This window comes from Gymnoscopelus braueri, assembly GCF_963280865.1.
Source record: "Gymnoscopelus braueri genome assembly, chromosome: 2".
NCBI lineage: Eukaryota > Metazoa > Chordata > Actinopteri > Myctophiformes > Myctophidae > Gymnoscopelus > Gymnoscopelus braueri.
Window position 1 is genome coordinate 62,390,937 of NC_137604.1, and position 23,875 is coordinate 62,414,811.

At 42.7% G+C, this 23,875-nt stretch overlaps 1 protein-coding gene across 1 annotated transcript in view; it reads right to left on the bottom strand.

Moving 5' to 3' along the window:
- Positions 1-23,875, bottom strand: part of vegfc (vascular endothelial growth factor c) — a 144,568-nt gene that overhangs the window by 66,861 nt on the left and 53,832 nt on the right. The gene's annotated exons all lie outside the window — the stretch shown is intronic.

The following is a 23,875-nucleotide window of genomic DNA, read 5'->3' on the forward strand; positions in this document are numbered from 1 at the left end:
TGGTCTCGTCTCGTCTTCGTCCTTTGAAAAATGTGCGTTGACGAACATATTTCGTTTCGTTTTCGTTAACGAAATCAACACTGCATGGAAGTAAAAATGAGATCCCCACATACACAAATCACAAATCATGATGACATATAGGAGACAGATAGAAATACACACTAGCCTACTGCCTACACTTTCATAGACATGCCTGCTTATTTCGCTCTCAAAATTTGGCAACCCATTTTCAACTCTCTGCTTTTTAGAAGACAATGGAACCCCCCACTGTTTGGGGGAGAAAGTGTGAACTAGTCTGGAGAACAGAGGGAGACAGTGGCCAATAGGATAGCCTGATTTGTTATGTTTGGAGTCTGGTGTTCCACCATCTTTAGACTTATAGTTTAGGTGTTTACTTCATTCTCTCAATTTTATTTCTGTGTGTGATTTCTGTGTGCAGCAATCACACACAGGTGTGACTGCAGGCAGAGCCATGCAGTCATGCCTTATATGGGGATTGGTGGGGCGGCTCCCTATGGTAATTAGGATGAACTGGCACACCCCTTCAAGTTACGAGGATTGGGATTCATCATCATTTTTAGAAGACAATGGAACCCCCCACTGTTTGGGGGAGAAAGTGTGAACTAGTCTGGAGAACAGAGGGAGACAGTGGCCAATAGGATAGCCTGATTTGGGGATCAAAATGATCATTTTTCAGGCTTGGTGGAGGAGTATGAAACCTCAGTCATGCGAGTGTTAACTACTCGGCTATGAGCTCACTCTCCCTTTGGTTTGTTGTTTGAAGATATATCATGTTTGAACATCTGTATTTGGACAAACGTTTGATTCCTTGAGATGACAGACCTGTGGTGAGAGAGAGACATGTAGCATCTTCCACCGCTTGTCAGCGGCCAGGCTTTTGTTCCAAACGAGGCAGTTGTTTTACTGCTGAGTCGGTGCTTTCCTTCACAGTGGAAGATGTCAAAGCTTTCAGCCCGACATCGATGCTTCCAACTAACACAGAAAAGCGCAGTGGTGGAAAAAGTACTCAAGGTTTTTACTTAAGTAGTAGCAATACTCTAATATAAAAATCTATTACAAGTAAAAGGCCTGTGTTCAAAATGTTACTTGAGTTAAAGAACAAATGTATTGGCATCAAAATATACTTAAAGCACCAAAAGTAAAAGCACCAAAATGCGACGCGTTGTGAGCTTGTAGATCGGCTATTTTCAAATACTGTGGCTTGTGTATAAAATAGGGCTGAAGTGCTTAATGTATGTTTTATAATACAATAATTGATATCTGCAAAGTAACTAGTGACTAAAGTTTACAAATAATTGTAGTGGAGTAAAAGGACAGAACATTTAAAATACTCCAGTAAAGTAAAAAATACCTCAAAATTGTACAGTACTAGAGTAAATGTACTCAGTTACTTTACACCACTGGTGCTTTCCTTCACAGTGGGAAGTTGTCAATTTCATCCGACATGGCTGCTTCCAAATCTCACAGAAAAAGCGATCCACGGCTCCTGATCTGCTGCCATGAGGCTGACCGCAGGTGGAATCTGAGAAAATGTCTTTCCACAACGTGATACACTACAGAAAAACACGTCCTGCTATAAATGATTAGTTGTTGAAACATTCAGTTCCCTGTGGGTTATAAATTAAGAAATTAAGACGATATTGCAAGATCTGTATAGATGCATTTCCAGACAACGTCACACTGATATGAACCTGTATGCGTGCGGAGGTCTGGGCCAAAAGAACCCGACCGCTCATTAGATGCAATGTAAAAGTGGTCACAGCCTCACATGTAAAATTACATCCCATCAGACTTTCAGATGCTGTTATCCACCCAGTGTGGAAGAAGAAGGTTTATGAATGATGTTTACTGTGATCCCTCGCTCTTGAAATATATACCTTGGTTTATGTTGTGTCAACTTGTGTGTAAACAAGTACAGAGATTCTCAAAGCAGTTGTCCCCCAAACCCCACCTCCAGTCACAGAGGGAGCGCTCCCTACGATCACGGCACCAGAGCCTCCTTGATCACACAGCTGTATCCCCTCTCAAACCTATTTTAGGCTCCGCCGTGCGAAGGTGTCGCGCGCAGAGAACGGCCGAGAACAGCAGACCTCCAAGATCACAACGGTCACATCCGCAACACGATGTGAGGTTACATGTCACCAGTGTTGTGCAGTAACGAATTAAAAATAATATATTACTGTAATATTATTACTTTTCCCAGTAACGAGTAAAGTAAGGTATTATTCTGCCAGAACAGAAATATAATACCATATTACTCGGTCAAAAAAGGCCTCGTTACTCGTTACTGATGACGAGCGTCTTTTTTTGTTCTCATTCATTCATTTAATATGTACTCTCCGTCTCTCGTAGAGGCAAGTTGTAGCAGCATGCAAAAATAGAGCAGATCTACAAGGCATCAACCTACGTCAACAGCGATGCTATATAGCTTGCAGATCAGTTCTTTTTAGCACGCAGCCTGCGCACAGTTATGACGTAGCGCATGATCCGTATGCGACCGGCACCCAGTGTTGCCAGATTTTGCGTGAGAAATAAGCAACCAGGTCTAGGAAAACAAGCCTAAAAGAAGCGACTAAATAGGCCACATGAGCACTTTAAACCTATATGCATTGGCTTAATTTGGCTTTTAGAAATAAAATGTGAATATTTTTATGATTTTTGAAACATTCTAACACAAATCTGGTATGTGGATGCGGGGCTCCCTGGCACAAAACATTTTCAGATGGGGTTTAGGGACAAATAAATACATATTAATTTGGGGGACCATGACATAGAAATATTTGAGAACCACTGGTTTATTTAAAAAATAAAAAGCAAGCCCAAATAGGCAACTACACTTTAGAAACAAGCCAAAAAAACGCAACCTGCAATTACCAATATTTACAAGCAACTTTACAGAAAAACAAGCCCACTGTCGCTTACAGTAAGCACTAAGCAGACCTGGCAACACTGCCGGCGCCGGGTAACACACAGAAAGAAGAACACACAACACACGAGTTGACACAACACAAACACAAACAGCATGGCGGCGGATGATGTTTACACTTTTCACGGCTGGAAATATCGACATTATTTTGAATATGTGGGTGTCAAAGATCCCAAGAATATTAATGTCCGTTGTAAACTTTGCGTGGGCAGAAAAATACTTTCCACAGCAAAAAATACAACGTCTAACCTGTTGAAGCATATGGAAAAGATGCACAAGAATGTTAAGCTGACCGAAACACCAGAGGATGAAACTGATGGCCCCTCAGAACCAAAACAACAGAAACTGGATTTCAGTTTAGATGCCACTAAATTAGCCACTAAAACAGAGAGACTACTGCTTTATTTTATATTTTATTTGCATTTGAAAGTTTAAAAAGTCAGAGAGACTACTGCTTTATTTTATATTTTATTTGCATTTGAAAGTTTAAAAGGTCAGAGAGACTGCTGCTTTATTTTGTATTTATTTGTTTGACTTGTTTACAGTTTTGCACTTTGGCTAATTATTTATTGACTGGTGTAAGATATGTTGAAGAGATTAATGTTTACTTAATTTTTTGTTATGTTTATACAATACAGTTTTTTGAGAGGCTGCAGCCAGTGTGTGCAGTTTAGATTGATGTTGTTCCTGTAAGGATAATTATTGTTCCAATTCCAAATATGGAATTTGCAGCAGCAACAAAAAGGGTAAAAACTGTACACGTCTTTTCTTTTGCGGGGGGGGGGGGCGCGGGGAAAGTAATATAAAGTAATATGTAATATATTACCCTTGATTCCAAGTAATAAGTAATATAATATTATTACTTTTCAAAGGAGTAATAAGTAATAAGTAACATATTACTCTCCTAAGTAATATAAACCAACACTGCATGTCACACATGAGGAGGTTGAATGGACCGAAACCAGCGCTCCCCAAAACAACAGCTTTGGGGATCTGTTGGGAATCGATTACATGAAACCGGCACCTGTGCGTCCAGACTCAATGGGCCTCATGCAGCAACCGTTCTTAAGAGGAAATTTCTTCTTAAACCCACTTAAGAAGTTTTTAAGAAGATTTTGGTATACTCCAATGTTTTCTGTGATCTGTTCTTAGGTAAGAACAGAATCTACGCACACTTTCTTAAGAGGACATTTTTTCTTAGACCCACTTAAGAAGTTTTTAAGAAGATTTTGGTATACTCCAATGTTTTCTTAACTGTGATCTGTTCTCAGGTAAGAACAGAATCTACACACACTGAGGAGCACTCTTAGGGTGGCCTTTGAGTTCTTAAGTGTGACATGTTTGTGCAAAAATAATGAATTCTCGAAGTTTCTTCAATTCTACAGTTGTATAATATAGGATTTAAATTACAATCATATTTTTATCATATCTTTAGAGCAAAAAAGGTTCTCAAAAGTGTGGTCTGGGGACCCCCAGGGGTTCTTGAGGTAGTTTCCCGGGGGTCCACAGCAAACGAGGAACAGTTTAATCACTTTAACCCTATTTTATACTTTGTTTGAAAATAGCCGATCTACAAGCTCACAACGCGTCCCATTACTGGCCATTTTGACTTTGTAGATCGGCTATTTTCGAAACATTTTGAGAAATCTTGAAAATATTTCCCTAGCAGAAAATATTTTCAGGTGGGGGTCTGCAGCCAAATGCATGTCAATTTGGGAGTCCTTAACATGAAAATGTTTGAGACGGGTCTGAAATTACAATCTAACCCAAACTGACCCGGTTGAGTTGAAGCCCAAGCCCAAGCCCCATACCCACCCCATAACCCCCCACCCAACCCACCCTCATCACCCCCCCATACGCCCACCCCCATATCCCCGACATTCGCCACACCCCCATTTTCCTGTCCCCTTCCTACCTGAAAGCCCCCCTATACCCACCCGTCATACCCATCCCCATACCTCCCACATAGCCCCCTACACCCCTCCTTGCACCACCATATCACCCACCACACCCTTATTTCCACCCCATTACGTGCACCCGTTTACATACCAAGCAGCTGCTACCTTAAAGACCCTCCATATCCACCCACCAGCTTTCAGTAATAAAATGTTTTATATCCACTACTAACGCTACTCCTGAACATGAAATATAGATAACATTTTTAACAGCTAATTTCAGCAAATGTACGTTGATGTCTAGTGGTGATATGCTGATTAATGTGAGAGAAATAATACAATACATTCATTAATTAAATAAAATTATTTGCTGTTCACTTCAGAAGTACCTCCACAGAACTATTAATTAATTTATTTTTATGTTTGGAGTCTGGTGTTCCACCATCTTTAGACTTATAGTTTAGGTGTTTACTTCATTCTCTCAATTTTATTTCTGTGTGTGATTTCCTGTGATTTCTGTGTGCAGCAATCACACACAGGTGTGACTGCAGGCAGAGCCATGCAGTCATGCCTTATATGGGGATTGGTGGGGCGGCTCCCTATGGTAATTAGGATGAACTGGCACACCCCTTCAAGTTACGAGGATTGGGATTCATCATCATCAAGAACATAGTTACGAACAATTCTGCCTTTTAAGAACGTTTCATGAATCTGACTCAACTTCTCTTAGGAATTCACTTAGGAAGAAATGTAAGAGGAAACATTAGGAACTTATTGCTGCATGAGGCCCAATGTTTGTAAACCAAAAATCCCTCTATAGCCTTCGATTGCCAGCTCCTTTTACCCACTCCAGCCCCTATATACGTCGTCATTATGGCGAAAAGGAAAACTAGCTTATCTACGAACTTACAATGCATCGGAATGCATTGGCGTTGTGACCTTGTAGATCTGGTTTTTTTTGCTATTCGCCATGGGACAAGGCATGTATGTGTAGGATTAAGTGGTAAATAAATGAGCATGTCAGCTCAAAACTAAGCTCATGTGCTGCTGAATCAGTCTTTATTGTCACGTCACACACACAGGGTGAAATTCTTAAAAAGAGAAGAAGAGAGAATACATAAAAACACATTAAAAGCATAAAAAACGGCTGCAGGTTTATACAATCAGTGTCATGTGCACGGTTAAAAGTCAAGGATAAATCCTATCGCTGTTGTTGGGCAGAACACGTGTATCTCCAAGGTTCAAATTGTAGTGTTTTTTCCCCGTAAATGTACTGCCCTACTTCATAATTGCGAGGCGTTGTGAGCTTGTAGATCGACTATTTTCACTATTTTAAAATGTTTTAAAATGGTCAGTGGACAGAGGACGTCACAAATGTAACATCCGGTCCTGTGAGATGCCCCGTTGCTACGATCCACACCAATCAGGGGTCCCCCCGTTGAGGGGTCTGCCATGAGAATACAGTCACACCAAGGGCCAGGTTGTACAACCCAGCTTACTGCTGCCAGCGGCCCCTAGGGGCCCACACATTGTCAAGGCGCACCATTGCTCCGATCAGCACCAAACTTGGCACAAACACTGTTCAGGGGTCTGGCATGAGACTGAACAGTCATGCCAAGAAATCACCAGAACTGAGTGACAATTACTTTGATCAATGCAATACAGGACTAGATTTGAAGGCCACATAGGGTCCTGAAAATGCAGTTCATAGAAAGAGCATTGAGCACAAAATCACCTACATGGTTAAAAGCAGTGGTGGAAAGTAACTAAGTACATGTACTTAAGCACTGTACTTAAGTACAATTTCTCAGTTACTTTTTACTTTACTAGTATCTCCAATTTGCAATAATTTTACTTCTACTCCACTACATCTCAGAGGCAGATATTGTACTTTTACTCCACTACATTTATTTGAAAACTTTAGTTACTAGTTACTTTGCAGATATACATTTATATTATAAAACATACATTAACCACTTCAGCCCTATTTTAAACCTACAAGCTCATGCAACGCGTTGTGAGCTTGTAGATCTTGTATTATTATTATTATTTTCAAACATTAGTACTTTTACTTTTGGTAGTTAAAGTATATTTTCGTGCCAATCCAATCCAATCCACTTTATTTATATAGCACATTTCACAACCAGGGTTAAGGGTTTACAAAGTGCTGTACAGAAAATCATGCAAAATACAAGCTAAAATAAGCTAAAAACACAGAAAACACCATCAAAAACACAGAAAACAAATAGGACATAGACCACAGAAAACTCTCAAGCGGGGTTAAAATGCCAAGGTGTAAAAGTGTGTCTTAAGCCGAGATTTAAAAGTCTCAATGGTGGGGGCCCTTTTAACATGGGGGGGGAGCGCATTCCATAGGGTGGGGGCTATGGCAGCAAAGGCTCGGTCGCCTCTGGTCTTTTTTTTTTTTTTTTTTTTTTTTGAATTAATTTTTTATCCCACGATTTTTGTAACCCTATTTTTTACACCCAGTGCCAATTGTCTATGTAATCCTGGGCACTACCTTCCCTCTGCCAACCTAGGGAGGCCAGGGCCGAGCTAATGCCTCCTTCAATGCATGAGAGCCAACTGACCTTCTTGTCACCTGACAGGGGAGAGTTTCCCTGGTTGGACGTAGCGCGTGGAAGGAACACGTTATTCCAACCAGTTCCCTTCCCCTCCATCAGGCGCCCCGGCTGGCCAGGGGGAGGCAGTATAGTGACCAGGATTACTGCATGTTTTTGTGAGGGTATCTACCCTAGGAGACACGGGGAGAACATGCAAACTCCACACAGAAAGGCCCTTTCGCCAACCCCACCTAGGGTATGGGCACTGATGACGCAGAGGAGAGAACACGCCCCCAGCGCCCACAGCGTCCCCTGCGGGAATCGAACCCAGGACCTTCTAGCTGTGAGGCGACAGCACTACCGACTGCGCCACCGTGCCCCTGGTCTTTAATTTGGTCCTTACTGTGACCTCGAGACTTAGCTGGCCAGCAGACCGCAGTGACCTTGGGGGGGTATAGACCTTTATGAGGTCAGAGAGGTACTGAGGTGCCAAGCCATTCAGGAATTTAAAAACAAACAATAAAAATTTAAAATCAATTCTGAAGCGAACAGGTAGCGGAGTGGAGTGGTAGTGGAGTGAGGCCAGCACGGGCGTAATGTGCTCACGCTTACTGGTTCCTGTCAGGAGGCGTGCCGCAGAATTTTGGACTAGCTGCAGGCGTGCCAAGGAGGCTTGATTTAGCCCGACATATAGCGCGTTACAGTAGTCCAGACGTGTGGAAATAAAGGTGTGAATGACTCGCTCAAAATCATTGAAGGACAGAACAGATTTAATTCGGGCAAGCAGTCTCAGATGGTAGAAGCTGGAGCTGACCACAGCATTAACCTGTTTATCCAATTTGAGCAGATTGTCAAATTTGACTCCAAGGTTGGAGACAACAGGTTTCACATAAGACTGTAGGGGGCCCAGATTGGTGGGTATAATGCCAGGACCACTAGGCCCAAACACTATGACCTCTGTCTTTTTTTCGTTGACACTTAGAAAGTTAAAAGCCATCCAGGTTTTAACATCATTGAGACAATCAAGAAGTGGTGTCAGGGAGCTATTACTTTCCTTCTTTAAGGGCATGTAGATTTGAGAATCATCTGCATAGAGATGGTATGAGATGCCATGCTTCTTAAAAATTTGTCCCAGGGGGAGAAGGTAAAGGGAGAACAGTATAGGTCCAAGGATCGAGCCCTGGGGGACTCCGGAGGACAGGGGCGTGGAGGATGACACAAAATCTCCAAATTTGACTGAGAAACATCTCTCAGATAGATAAGACCTAAACCAGTCTAGGGCCGTGTCTGTGACACCAACACACTGCTCCAAACGGGAGATTAGAGTCTTGTGATCCAGAGTGTCAAAAGCAGAGGTCAAGTCAAGGAGTATCAAAATAACAGAGTTACCTTTGTCAGTGGTCAATAGCACATCATTGAATACCCTCAACAACGCTGACTCGGTACTGTGAAATGCTTTAAATCCAGATTGAAAGACATCAAAAATATTGTGTTCCTGCAGGAAAAACTGTAATTGAAATAAAACAGTTTTCTCGAGGATTTTAGAAATGAAAGGAAGTTTAGAAATTGGTCTGTAGTTTGCCAAGACAGAGGTATCGAGACTGGGTTTTTTGATTAGTGGTGTCACAACTGCTGTTTTAAAGTAGATTGGTACAACACCTGAGGCCAGACTGCTATTTATGATGTTGTGGACACTAGGCCCAATGGACTCCCAGACCTCCTTAAAGAGGTGAGTGGGGATAGCATCAGTGGGGCAGGATGAGGTTTTGAGTTGCCAATACTTTTGTACTTTTACTCAAGTAACATTTTGAAGACGGGCCTTTTACTTGTAACAGAGTATTTTCATATTGCGGTATTGCTACTTTTACTTAAGTAAAATAACTGAGTACTTATTCCACCACTGGTTAAAATGAAACACTACATGCTACAAGCAATAGTGTTCATTCAGCAGTCTTAGTGATGGTTGCTAGGTAAGGTAAAAAACTGTCTGGTGATATGGCTTCCTCTTGTGCCAAAGCAGGATCCCTGCTTGACTTCCCCATGTCAGTTAGCTGTCCAAAGAGGAGCAGAGCCAGTGTATTCATCATTTTACTAAGTAAAAGTACAAAAGTATTGGCATCATAATTTACATATAGTACCAAAGTGTACAAAAATGTGTCAAAAATGTTCGGACACAAGTTACTTCAAGTAACTTCAAATAATAGTTGTGGAGTAGCACTCAAGTACAAATAAAAGTACCTCAACATTGTATTTAAGTACAGTACTTAGGTAAAGGTACTTAGTTACATTCCAGCATTCTAGCATGCAGCGTGTAGGAATAAAGTGATTGATAGTCATGATATCTCCTTGGAATCCTCATTTTCCAACCCTTGTTCATTCACTCTATGAATCAGCCTTATACTCTCTTCAGTGGTGGAAAGTAACAAAGTAAATGTACTGTAGCCTACTTAAGTACAATGTGGAGGTACAGTACTTTTACTTTACTTGAGTATCTTGAGTCTCCATGCATTGAGTCTCCTACCGGATACATTAGCATCTCTCCGCCGGTCATCAAATTATTGGTTTAGGAATGCGACAAAAATAACAATAAATCCATGAATTCAAGGCTTCATAGGGTGTGTAATTGATAGAAAATAAGTCATGTTTTGAGTGAACTATCCATTTAAGGCTTGAGCAGTCAAACTATTGTATACATTGGCTATTTGCTCAGGAGCATACATTTCATTCAAGCACGTTGGTTCATGATTTGTGTTCATGATTGTTTAATTTGCCACGCGCCTGCACGAAGTGGATGTGCAAATGTTTTCTTTGCCGAGATTCATTGCCTATTTGAAAAAAATAGCTTATGCTCACAGCGAGTGACAATGTGACACGTTGACCTTGTAAATCAGCTATTTAAATTCTTTATCAATTTGGACTTTACTTTGAACATTTAAATAAATATAACTGCATCCAAACCACACAAATAAATTGGCCAGTCGACAAGCGCTCAAACAATACAGCTCCGTTCAAAAAGAGTTGATATTTATTTTACAGTGTTTAATGTTATATCATAGAGAAGAATATCAGGGAATTGTATTTCATTTATATTTTATAGGGTCACTCACAACAAGATTATTTATAATGGAAATACCCATTGGCCCTTACAGGTCTGTAACTCTGAGAGTGTACAAATGGAACCAAATGGACCCATAAGAGTCCATTTGGTTCCATTTGTACACTCTCAGAGTTATGGGGGTCCTTGAAATTTAAAAAAAGTTTGAGAACTACCAGACTAGATAGCCGAAGAGTGATAACAGTGTGAGAGTTGTCAAATCGGGGGGGAACTTCGGATGACTAATTTCTCGTCAAGACACACAGTACAGCGAGGTCTTGGAACGGCTGCCCTCTGCTTGTAAATCAAAGCTCTCAGCTTTGCGTGGCTGTGTGATTGAATCTCAAATGGAAATACTAACAAGTAGGCCTACATGCTGTTCCAGTACAATTACAAGTTATGGCCGTCCTTGTAATAATTACAAGGACGGTCTTAACTTGTAATTGTACTGGAACGTTTTAATTACAATGTAATTAAAACGTTTGAGACAACGCATTCTCGCACACCCTCACAAAAAACACGCAGTAATCCTGGTCTCTATACTGCCTCCCCCTGGTCAGCCAGGGCGCCTGATGGAGGGGAAAGGAACTGGTTGGAATAACGTGTTCCTTCCACACGCTACGTCCTACCGGGGAAACTCCCCCCTGTCAGGTGATAAGAAGCGGCTTGCTAGCTCCTCATGCATTGAAGGAAGCATGAGCTCAGTTCTAGGCTCTCCCCAGGCTGGCAGAGGGAGAGTAGTGCCCAGGATTACAAAAGGTAAAAAAAACGTCAAACGGGTGACAGCTGGGGACGGATTTTGACCATTATACGTCAAACGTTTGCCGTCTCAGGGGTAACAATACCCGTCACATGCTGCCTAAGTGGGGGTCGGTGATTTGCGGTGCCTCTCATGGCACAAGTTTGCTTCAGACAGCGCACCTTCATCGTTTTAAACATAGACCATTAAAAAATGGACATCGTCACGCCCCTGGTTTCTACAGACCGTAAATTAAGCCTATTTTTTTGCGATTTCAAATCCGCCATCGTTCTACATCCGGTCCGAAAAATTGACCCGGACATTAATGCTATTGGTTGGGACCAGATTGGGGGTGGGGAATTAGCTTGTAGCTTAGTGTAGCTTGTCAATCAAGCTACACTAGCTTGTACCTCCTACAACATACCTTACTTTATCACCAATTTAAAAATAAAAAGGACCATACTTTACCAAAACGCATATCATGGTGATTAAAAGAAGACTTTAAACTAGCGACCGGAAGCATATTATATGACAATGTTTATTAAGATAATAAAATCAAGTGTAAAGTATGGCAAAAACCCATCCACTTGAATAGAGCGTAATTGCTTCTGCCACCAGCAGGGGGGAAACAGCGAGACTAGGCCATTCAAATGAACTGTCACACTTCCTGTATAGCCTCAATTTACAAGCCGGATGCTAGCCCCTTGGTTGTTTTTGTTTAGTTTTTCGGAGCCGTCACCCTTTTATACATCTTGGGTTTGAGAACGGTCACGTCCGCATTCCAGCAAGGCAGAAGTGACCGGGACGGCGTCGGGTAACGTGAAGGGAACCCGCCGTCACGTCAAACGCTTGCCGTTTGGTCACATTTGTCCCATGAAGTCACTATACTATTTGGGAGTGAGAATATGTTGCTTGAGACTCCACTGGACTGGATAGCAGAACCATAATAACACTAAAAAAGAGAGTGTTGTGCAGTGTTGATTTTGACAGCACATTCTGATTTAGTTTTAGTCATAGTCTTTTGAATAAAATTCCATCTGAAATGTTTTGTTTTTCTTGATGCCGTCATAATGGCTGATTTTACACTTGGTTGCATGCTGAAAATAGCAGATCTACAAGCACGCAATTTTTTTTGTCATAGTTTTAGTCGACAAAATCAACACTAGTGTTGTGAGTGTCCCGTTCAGTGAATCTTCACTCTGCTGTTTCAGTATCGTCAAATCGGGGGGACTTTCAGGATGACAAATTTCTCGTGAAGACATACTGCACAGAGAGGTCTTGGAACGGCCTCTCTCTCTAGTAAATCAAAGCTCTCAGCTCTGCGTGCCTGTCTGATTGTCTCTCTGCTAGAAGTCTGTACTGTAGTTACACTATATCTTTCCTTGTTCCATGGAACCAGTCAGCAGAATTCCAGATGCTATAAGATTGGATCCGACGGCACCGGAGTCCGACTGCTTCTGGCCTGAAATCATCCTGCGTCGACAACTCCAGAAAATCCTTCTCTTTTTCTCTCTCTCTGTCATTCCCAGTTCAATTCAAAACCCCTGTTATTGGCGCGTGCAGTGGCACGTAGAACAGATATTTAGCAAAACAGGGCACACACACACACGTGTGCATGCAAACTTGCGTGCAGGCACACACACACACACACACACACACACACACACACACACACACACACACACACACACACACACACACACACACACATGCACACGCACACACATGCACACACACACACACACACACACACACACACACACACACACACACACACACACACACACACACACACCAGCGATGAGCAGTGGTGGAAAAAGTACTCACATTTGGTACTTAAGTAAAAGTATCAATACCGCTATGTAGAAATAATTTGTTACAAGTAAAAGTCCGGAACCCATTTTTTGCCTATGTAATCCTGGGCACTACTCTCCCTCTGCCAGCCAGTGAGGGTACCTACCCTAGGGGACACGGGGAGAACATGCAAACTCCACACAGAAAGGCCCTTTCGTCAACCCCACCTACAGTATGGGCACTGATGACGTGGAGTAGAAGACACGCCCCCAGTGCCCACAGCGTCCCCGGTGGGAATCGAACCCAGAACCTTGTGAGGCGACAGAGCTTCCGAATGCACCACCATGCCCCCACGCTTGTGTTATTTTTGACCTTTTTGAAAGGAGGAAGAAGAAGTAGAAGAAAAGACAATTATTTCACCTATTCACCTTTCAACTTTCACCTATAATGACATGGCCAAAACAGGAACAGCACGTTTAAAGTGGTATGATTGATTAAAGTATAAATCAGAGTGATGTGCACACATCAAAAAGCACATTTATCAGTCTCTCTCTCTCTCTCTCTCTCTCTCTCTCTCTCTCTCTCTCTCTCTCTCTCTCTCTCTCTCTCTCTCTCTCTCTCTCTCTCTCTCTCTCTGTATGTATGTGATATTCCACTCAGTTCAAGGGCAGAACCATCAACGGTATAATGTTCCTACCAAGGACAGAGAGAAGAAGAAGATAGATGGTGATGGTTCTTCCTATGGACAGGCCATGATCTATAGTATGTGTGTTTTCCAGGGTCAGAGTTAGAGGTATAACTCAAACATAATCTCTATATCATTCAGCACAATGTAATTAATACAGCTTGATGTTGCCAGCGGCCATAATAAATGAAATCATTTAATCTCATTATTTTTACAGGAGGTCACGGCCCTAACATTACATTACTGTGTCTTTTTCATGAGAATTTCTTTGTGTGTTTTGGAATTCGACCAAAGATGAATAGAAACTAAGACGAATATTTTGACGTGTGTGTGTGTGTGTGTGTGTGTGTGTGTGTGTGTGTGTGTGTGTGTGCGTGCGCGCGTGCGTGTGTGATTACACTGATCTCCTGTGCTATTGGCTGACATCATGAGAAAAGAGCTGCTTTTTATGTCCTGATCGTATAAGGATATTTCCATGAATATTTCTCAAAACAAGCCAGTTTGGTCGTGTCATGAGGCTTAAGTAAACAATGTAGGTTGTGATGAATACTGGGAAGTGAAAAGTACCTAAGTACATTTACTAAGTACTGTGCTGAGGTATGCATTCAGTGTACAATCGCACGCACGCACACACACACACACGCACGCACACACGCACACACGCACACACACACACACACACACACACACACACACACACACACACACACACAGTGATATCATATTAGAGAGATGGCAAGTGCCCAACCATAACCTCAGCATGTCTGTAGCAGCAGGCCATTAGATTTACACACATCATCCGAACGCACCACAGCAACAGACCACATGATTATAACCAATGGTGGCAGAAGTGCTGCTGCTGAGTAGCTTAACCTATAATAATACATCATCATGTATCACTTAACGTATGTTTTATATTAATAATCTAAATCTGCAAAGTAACTATAGTCACTAAAGCAGTCTAGTGCCGCAGCATTATTTGCTCCCCTCTCTGTCCCTCTCTCCCCCTCAGCTGCGCTCTGATCAGTGCAGTGTGTGAGTCAAGCGATCCCCTAGCTCGGAGGGAACGGTGTGATTACACCCTCGTTTCTGAGCTAAACTTAGCAAAGCCATTTCATGAAGACTTTAATTCCGATTGGATAATTAAAGCATGATCAAGAGAATGGGTGATATTTTCGCGGAGATACAAAAAACAACAACAAAAAACCTGTTCATGCTCAGGTGCCCCTGGGCACGTGCCCAAAGTGCCCATATGGTAGATCCGGCCCTGCACCTACTGTAGATGCACTTCAGCGGAGCTAACGACCCTGATGCTAGACAGGAGGGTGTGGAGGGCAGCGACTCAGGACTCTGGAGTTGGTGTTGGCTAGACGGCACTCTCATTGCATGTGTAGCTCAGAGCCTCTTGACTGCATGGTGACCAAACGCCTAATATCTCCACCCGGCCAGCTAAGGGGGAATTTAGGCTAGATGCGGATAAGATGTTACCTTCCCACACAGGAGACCGACCGTTCCATTCATGGGCGTCTTTACACATGCCAGGCATGACATGCATGTATTCGCCTCTGAGATGTAATGGAGTACAAGTACTGCATAAAGCAGGGGTCTTCAACGTTTGTCAGGCTAAGGACCCCTTAGCTGAGAGAGGGATGAAGCAGGGGACCCCCCTCCCCCCAACAACATTGTATGAAATTGTGTTGCAAATGTTAACTTTCTCATAGCTTCATAGACTTGTTTGACAGCGCTGTGTTGTGTAAAGTAAGTTTGTCTTAGTTTATTTGATTTATTTACACACTTTTTTATATTTTGGATTCATGTTGATGTGTATTTTCTAGACTTTTAACCACTTATAAACCCTCAATACTTAGTAACTTGACATTTGGCTCTGTACGTGGTGTTTTTTTTTGCCTCCACACCAAACTTCACCAAACATAGCAGATCTACAAGCTGCGCAACGCTTTGTCAGCTTGAAGATCGTCTATATTCTGTGTTCTATCTCACATAGATTTGGCAAACCCCCTGTAGTAACTCTGAGGACCCCCTAGGGGCCCCAGACCCCCTGTTGATGACCCCTGGTATAAAGTACTGAAAACATACTTTGGTAAATGTACTTATAGTTACTTTCCACCAGTGGATATAACATGCCTTATCTATCAGATCAAATGTCTCTTTACTGTAACACAGACACAGGCCAGACAACTAATGCTTTAACCTGTTGATCTCCTCACATGAGTTTAGGCCGTGCTGTCAGTGACAGATCCGCCGGGACGAGGATTTACAAGGACGTTTGTTTGATCTCACCCTGTGAGACGCCTGGAAAGCGTCCAGAGCTTTGACCTCCCCGGCAGTCTGTGCCTCTCTGGCTGTGTTTTCCAACTCTGGGAGAATGATGGCTTTACATTCACACATTAAAATACTGAGCCGTCATATGTACTATACGGGGTGATCTATCCGCTTAAACCACATGAACCCCTATAGCGTGAACATCCGGCAAAATTGGCCGACCTACAAGCTCACGAACGCGCTGCGATATATTGGCAATTTTTACAAGGTCGGCCACATAGAGCTGCACATGCGTGTAAAACCTCTCCAGTGTATCTGCCTGAACTAGCATGCAGGCTACGCATCACTATTTCACCAGCTACAAGTACTCACAGCCACTGAGAGAATGCTAAGAATTAACATTCAGATCATAGGTTTCACCCACCTACCAGTATAAACATTGGTAGAATTTCGACCTTAATCTAATGTAAACGTTCTGCGGAAATAGCCAATCTACAAGCTCACAACGCATGGTGCTGCGACACATTGTGAGGTTGTAGGTCGCCTAATTGTCGGCGAGGAGATTTGGTCGAGAGGTAAATACTAGTGGACCTAGTATAGAGCCCTGGAGGACTCCTGGCAGTGGTTCAGGAGGGAGAGCAGTCGCTTCCCGTGTTAGTGTCAAAATGCCCTTGAGCAACACACTGAACCCCTAACTGCTTCTGATGAGCAGGTTGGTGCCATGCATGATTTTCTCCACCGTCAGTGTGTGAATATTGATTGATTGAATACTTTATTTAGAAAATACATGGAAACAGTACATGGAAGTACAATTCACAATAAAAGGTCCTCTAAAATGGATCGCTCATAAAAGCACGTATAATGCACATTGTAAAATGCTTTGGATAAAGGCACTATACAAATACGAGAAAAAAAAAACTAAACAAAAAAACGTGTAAACCTATGATGTGACAATAAAGCTGATTCTGATTTTGATTCCATTTACCATTTAACCCATTCAGACGCGGAACCCCTTTTTGTTGTTATACCTATCAATCTGGGAACCCCTTTTTGTAACATTAGCTGTAGCTACAGTATATGGTTAATAAGACAGGGAAAGCTTACTGCATGAAGTATGCTGTATACAAAATGTTCTTGTGTACTTATAGTCTAGAGATGGGGCTGAAAGGTCAAAAGAAACCGCCTTGAATTGTTGTGAATGAATCTCCCTTTCATGTTTCATGACACTATGGAGGGCTTCCAAACCATGGCCCAAAAGCAATGAAAGATTGTCAAGAAAAAGGAAGCTGCTTGAATGCAGACAATTATGTCATTGTGCTATAAAGCAGAGTATGATCTATGGTCAAGAAATGTGGGTCATGACTGCAAGAACAACATCGCGGATACAAATGGCCCAAATGAGTTTTCTCAGGCGGGTGGCTGGCGTTTCCTTTATATCAGGGGTTAGGGTGAGGAGCTCAGTCACCCAGGAGAGACTGCTCCTTTATGTGGAGAGGAGCCAGTTAATATAATGTGGTTCATCTAGTATCTAACTGGGGAATCTTCTGATTCCAAGATGGCCGATCACAGTCAGTTGATAATGAGAATGAGAATCCTAGGGTTGCCAACTTTGCCTCCCAGCAATACGGGACGGGTCGAACCCCAATGTCTGTCTCTCGACTCACACACACACACACACACACACACACACACACACACACACACACACACACACACACACACACACACACACACACATACATATACACACACACACACACACAGGGGTGCACCCACTTGTTCATCTGCTGCAGCGGCAGGGGGGGGATCATTAAACATTGCACTGTTCAGCTGGTCAGTGCAGTCCATGCTGTTGTAGCTCAGTCCGCCCCAGGGTCCTAGCACCTTTTGTATACAGCACACAAACACATAGGCAGGCAGACACACAAAAAAACATATATTGTACATGCATCTTCCCTTTACCCGGGATAAGTGACGTCCCGCACGGGATGTGCCTCTTTTGGTCAAAATATGGGGCGTCCCGGCTAATACGGGACGTGTTGGCAACCCTACAGAATCCCACCCCAACTAATAGACCAAAATATTGCACAGCAAGGAGGATAGAGCTGCATAAAGGATAGAGGATATTGCACTTATAGGGGATATTACAAAAAAAGGTACTTCTTCCAGCAGTGTATTTTCCACTGAATCAGAGTCTATGACCCATCTGGAGCAGTGCAGACGAACAGGTGAAGCAGGGAAAAACAAAAAAGCTGAAGGTTGAATGTGAGCTCCATTACTCTGTTCCACAGATGGCAGAGCGCTTTAACAGTGCAGACGTGGAAAAGACCTGTCGGACATTCAGACCGCAGACATGAAGGGGAAGAGAGGGGAAACCCAACGGCCTTCTGAAGCCAACAATATCGTTCCGTAGAGCTGCTGCACGAGAACATAGTAAATATAATTGTATACGTTGCTCACCTGCTGCGTATTAGGCATTAGGTTGCATTAGGTTTTGTGTGCCGGCCAATGTAAAAAAATAAAATCCCCCCCTGAGGTCTTAATACTGTGTTTTATGGTGTAATAATAAGTATATACAGTAGGAGTAATTCATAAATCAGCCGCCGATTTGATATGGGTTATTGTATTATATCGTGGCTGTCGTCGGGCAGAAATCTTGTATCTCCATATTTAAAAAAAATATATATATTTTTTTTTGTCATACATTGATGCCCCACTTTGTCGGGTGAATGTCAATCAAATGTAGTGAAAACAGACAATCTACAAGCTCACAACATGTCCCATTGTGGCGCTTTTAAATTGACTTTTCTTTTTGTTTTGGGGGTGGGGGGGGGGGCTGAAGATTTTGGATGGCTTTTGCCTATAATGAATGAACAAGCACAAAATAGGCAGATCAGGTTTAACGTGGGAGTAATCATTGCTTATGGAGGGTTTGTTGAGGAGCAGGGGTTTTACAATCTCTCCAGCTCTTTAATAAACAGAAAAGGAAAAAAAACGGGGCGTTCGGGTGGAGCAGATTGATTGATTGATGTACTTTTATTTAGTAAGACATGAGAATAACAGTACATGGAAGTACAAATTCACAATACAGGGTCTACTAAACTGGAAGACTCATTAAGCACTGAGCTTGTTTAAGATGAGAACCCCATGCAAACAAATGATGATGACATATAAGAGACAGACAGATATACACACTACTATACAGAATGTCATACAATCAGCTTACAGGTTACTGGTATGAAGAGTGAAAAAAATATATACAAAAGAAGAAAATGAAAAAGGGGGGGGGGGGGGGTAGGGGGGTAGGTTAAGACTTAGACAGGGGCCAGGGGCGAATTGCAGCCTCCTGAAGGTGTATCTTTAGGGCAGTTTTGAAAGTGAGTAGGGTTTTACACTCCTTTACTCCTTTTGGTAGGGCATTCCACATTTTTGATGAATAGCATGAGAACGAGTTCATTCCCTTAGTTGAGCCAAATCTGGGTTGAACATGATTTGTGGAGCTGCCTCTGGTGTTATGATCATGGACTTCATTAACATTTTGGAAGTATTTTGACAAATACAGGGGGATCCCAATGTTGTGGTGTATCTTGAAGACCAGGCCCATAGCAAGTTGCTGTACTCTGTCCTGAACCCTAAGCCATCCAATCCTAGCAAAATGAGCAGGGGTTAGATGGGTTTTGTGATTGAGGCCAAGAAGTAGCCTTACAAGTTTGTTTTGGGATGTTTGGAGCCTTGTTTTTAAGGCCTTGGAGGTGTTGTGATACCATGAAGTGCATGCATAATCATAATGACCTTGAATGAGGGCCCCTGCAAGAATCTTACTGACTAAGACTGACTATTCTTACTGACTAGACGATCAATCCTCCACAAATAGCGTGTTGTTTGGTTGACATTTTTGATCACTGCGTTTTTGTTACCAGAGAGGTTTGCCTCCAAGATGGAGCCCAGGTAGGTAATTTCATCCTTTCTTTTGATGACATCATCACCCACTTTGATCGTGAAACTCTCTGCCTTGCTAAGGTTAGGACTGGACCCAAAGAGGATGGATTCAGTTTTACCCAGGTGTAATGAAAGTTTGTTGTCGGAGAGCCAGATGCAGATCTTGTTGAGTTCAGAGCTGAGAGTTTTCTCAACCTGCAGCCTGTCCCTGTCCGAGACTAGCAGGGCCGAGTCATCTGCGAACAGGAACAGTTTGCAGTTGCAGGCTGAAGACATATCATTCACATATATCAGGAACAGTAAAGGTCCTAGTATACTTCCTTGAGGAACACCACAAGTCACTGGGAGGGGGGGGGGGGGACTGGGTGCCGTTTACTTCCACCACTTGCTCCCTCCCTTCCAGGTAGGATCTCATCCAGTTCACTGACGTATCATCAAAACCTATTGCTTTTAGCTTATTGATCATAATTGGGTGATTAACGGTGTCAAAGGCCTTCTGGAGGTCCAGCATGACCATGCCGCAATATTTGCCCTTGTCGACATCTTGTTTGATAGAGTCGTTCAAATAGAGAAGGCATGTGTCAGTGGAGTGGTTTGTTCTGAAACCAGATTGGAATTTGTAGATTAGATTTTTCTCGGCAAGATACTTATCGACCTGTTCATAGACTATTTTTTCCATGACTTTCGAGATGGAGCTAAGAATAGAAATAGGGCGGTAGTTGCCAGGGTCTAATTGGTTTCCTTTTTTGTACAGAGGGGTCACCCTTGCTTTTTTGAAATCGTTAGGGACCCGTCCCTGTATGATGGAGAGGTTTATTATGTGGGTAATGATTGGAGCAATGGAGGCGGCTGAGTCTTTTAGAAATTTGGGGGGGATATTGTCAAGGCCTGTGGCTCTGTGTTGATGAAGAGCACTACATTTTTTAAACACCTCTTCTGTTTTCACAGGGGAGAGTTTAAAATCATCTTTGCGTACACCCTGTTTTTCGTAAAATGAGTCAACATACTCTTCACCATAGCACCCAGAGTGAGGGGGTAGTTTTTCAACCAAATCTGAGGCTATGGTCGTGAAGAATATGTTGAGGATTTGACTCACTTCATGTTTGGATGTAGTGAGAGTGTCATTCACCTTGAGGCTTATGTTTGTAAACCTGGTTTTCAATTTCTTGCTACAGCCTAGTAGGTTGTTGAATAGCTTCCAAAGCTCTCGTGGTTTGCTTTGATTTTCCTCAATTTTGTCATTGAGGAAGCTTTTTTCTGCTAACAGGAGCATGCCATTAACCTTGTTTCTTAGCTTGTTTTTTTCTTTTTCAAGTTTAGCTACGTGGGATTCGAGACCTTTGTTAAAACATTTGGCGAGTTTGATCCTACCTTTATGAAACTCAGAACACTTTTTGTTTCTGACTTTCATGGCAGTAAGGATGTCCGAATTCATCCATGGTAACGAGCGGGTTTTGACCCTGATGGTTTTCATGGGAGCCACACTGTCCAAAATTTGAATGAATTTGGTTTTGAAACCAAGCCAAGATTCGTCTACCTGTGTGCTGTTTAGTACGTCGGACCAGTCCTGTTCCTCTAGCCCAGGGTTGTCAAACTGGCGTCCCGCGGGCATTTGGCGGCCCGCGGAAAGGTCCATGGTGGCCCGCGAAATACTTTAAAAAAAAGTAAAAAAAATAAAATAAAATCAGGCTTCAGGTGGTGCTGTGGCAGAAAACGGTGGCGCGGCGCTGACAGACATAGGATAGGCTCCTGTCCTCTGTATTACTTTCTGTTTAAAGAGACTGAGGTGCTCTTATTATAAAATGGGGGGGCGACATAGAGTCGCAGTTTGCATTGCCTTGATGTGCGTCCAAGCTGCTGTAAGGACGCTCCTCCCTCCCCCACTCACTGCTACTAGGCTGCAGCCTATCGATGGCCCGCTGTAGAGAAGCATTGTCTCTTCCCAGCTGTGGAATGTTCTGGCTGATTGGCTCGTTAACAGTCTATTCAACTACTAGTCGAGTAGTAATGGCTATACTCTCTGATCCTCACACAGGAGTCAGCCTAGCACGGACGTGAATTCTGTCTGTCTGTCTGTCTGTCTGTCTGTCTGTCTGTCTGTCTGTCTGTCTGTCTGTCTGTCTGTCTGTCTGTCTGTCTGTCTGTCTGTCTGTCTGTCTGTCACACACACACACACACACACACACACACACACACACACACACACACATGTGAACGTAGTGCAGTGTTATGAAAATAACTGGTCCCTGACATTGACAAGTTGGTTAAAGCAAAGAGATGTCAGGTGTTTGGAAGCAGCAAGTGATTTAGATGACATTTCATGCTGGCTACACCATGTAAATTTGACATTTTGGATATTTTTGAAAATATAATAATGGTAATAGGTAGCTAGAAGCATTAATCATATATGTGTTAAAAACTTACAAATGTATCAAAGCTGCTTCTTTGATACATTTGTGCGGCATAGTGCGGCACTGAGTGCCGCACTATGAGCTTGTAGATCTGCTATTTTTGAAAAATAATGGAAATTTGTGCGACATTTGTAAGTCTTTACAAATGTCTTTTAAATCCTAACAGTTTTCTGAAACACTTATGTTGCTATAATATGTGGTTCTCTAACTTTTTTACGTCAAAATTATATTATATTATATATATATATAACCTAAAATGACACAGTATGCGTTCCCGTATTGAATGCTCCTTACAAATTGCATTTTGTTTTTAATGTCAATAATTAAAGTAGCTATTCTTCTTCATAATAACATGTTTTTAAAGGTGATATACTGTAGTTAGTAGCAGTGACTGAGACAACAGACTGAAAAACAATGCTGTATAACTGAATGCGCGTGAGCGCACATGCGCGTCCGCAACTGGTTTCGGCCCACATCAAGTCACCATTTGACCAATGTGGCCCGGACCCCAAAATGAGTTTGACACTAAAAATGTGCTAGTCGGTACCATATACAGACCTCCTAACCAGACTGATTTCTATGAAAGACTTGAGGAGTGTTTAGCTAAGGTGGACCATGCAGAGACAATACTTCTTGGTGACTTTAACACAGACATGCTCCGTAAGGAAGCGTCAGTGTATAAGTCATTCAAGGGGTTTTGTCATCGGCACTCATTCCACCAGCTGATCACTCAGCCCACAAGGCTGTGTGTTTCCACTCAAACTACCATAGATCTCATTCTAACAACTTAGACTCTAGCCTTAGATCACAGGCTAGAGTCTAGCCTGTGATAACTCTTATAGTTTTTGAGGTCTCTGATCGTGACTGATTTGTGGTAACCGGTCTTAGGTTTACGTTTCTTTCTGGTGCAGAAGATCATGTTATGATCAGATATGCCACAGGTAGAAACACCACTATTGAGGATTTTGTCCTTGTCCGTTGTTAGAATGAGATCTATGGTAGTTTGAGTGGAAACACACAGCCTTGTGGGCTGAGTGATCAGCTGGTGGAATGAGTGCCGATGACAAAACCCCTTGAATGACTTATACACTGACGCTTCCTTACAGAGCATGTCTGTGTTAAAGTCACCAAGAAGTATTGTCTCCGCATGGTCCACCTTAGCTAAACACTCCTCAAGTCTTTCATAGAAATCAGTCTGGTTAGGAGGTCTGTATATGGTACCGACTAGCACAGGTTTAGCATGTTTAAAAATGATCTCGACCCACACAGCTTCAATGGCTGCATCTTTCAGGTCTTCGCGAAAGATGCAGTCATTGTCTTTATGTACATACATGCATACACCACCCCCATTTCTCCCATTTATGCTCCTATCATTCGTCTGGTTCACGGAGGTAAGCAGCCAGCAGTGGGGCTTGGGGGATGGGGGGTTGGGGGGCCTTCGTCTGGTTCTTGGAGGTCCATCCTGGCTGTATCGCCGCCTGAAACCGCCAGAAGTGTCCGTGGAACGGCTTCTTCTTCGGTGGC